This window comes from Triticum aestivum, chromosome 5A (genome assembly GCF_018294505.1).
Source record: "Triticum aestivum cultivar Chinese Spring chromosome 5A, IWGSC CS RefSeq v2.1, whole genome shotgun sequence".
Taxonomy (NCBI): Eukaryota; Viridiplantae; Streptophyta; class Magnoliopsida; order Poales; family Poaceae; genus Triticum; species Triticum aestivum.
Window position 1 is genome coordinate 39,646,347 of NC_057806.1, and position 1,137 is coordinate 39,647,483.

Genomic DNA, 1,137 nt, shown 5'->3' on the forward strand with positions numbered 1-1,137 from the left:
GGAAATTGATCTATTCGAATAGTCGTGTCCCTTGGTAAAAGGACGACCCGAAGTTGTACCTTGACCTTATGACAACTAGAATTGGATACTTAATAAAACACACCCTTCCAAGTGCCAGATACAACCGGTGATCGCTCTCTCACAGGGCGACGAAGGGAGGATCATCGGTTAGGTTTATGCTATGCGGTGCTACTTGGTGAACTTACCATCTACTCTCTTCTCCTGCTGCAAGATGGAGGTTACCAGAAGCGTAGTCTTCGACAGGACCAGCTATCCCCCTCTTATTCCGGCATTCTGCAGTTCAGTCCACATATGATACCCCTTTTTCATTTGATACCAATGCATACATATGTAGTGTAGCTCCTTGCTTGCGAGTACTTTGGATGAGTACTCACGGTTGCTTTTCTCCCCCTTTTCCCCTTTCCTATATCCGATTGCTGCGACCAGACGTTGGAGTCCAGGAGCCAGATGTCACCGTCGACGACGACTACTACTACTACTACTCGGGAGGTGCCTACTACTACGTGCAGCCCGCTGACGACGACCAGGAGTAGTTTAGGAGGATCCCAGGCAGGAGGCATGCGCCTCTTTCGATCTGTATCCCAGTTTGTGCTAGCCTTCTTAAGGCAAACTTGTTTAACTTATGTCTGTACTCAGATATTATTGCTTCCGCTGACTTGTCTATGATCGAGCTCTTGTATTTGAGCCCTCGAGGCCCCTAACTTATAATATGATGCTTGTATGACTTATTTTATTTGTAGAGTTGTGTTGTGATATCTTCCTGTGAGTCCCTGATCTTGATCGTACACATTTGCGTGTATGATTAGTATACGGTTAAATCGGGGGCGTCACAAGTTGGTATCAGAGCCGACTGCCTGTAGGAATCCCCCTTCCATGCTCCTTGGCCGAAGTCGAGTCTAGTCATTGATTTTTTTTACTAACATGGCTGTGTGGCTTACGGGCCCATGTCGCCATTGGGTGGTATTAGGATCTTTTACTCCTTGTCTATACTCTGGGACTCTGATCTCTCTTTTATTCGGGCTAAATGAATTTTGCTAAATCTAACATTAGGATCTCGTTATCACTTTCACCCGGAGAGCCCCTTATTACTGATGATCGTCTGCTGCACGTGAAGAC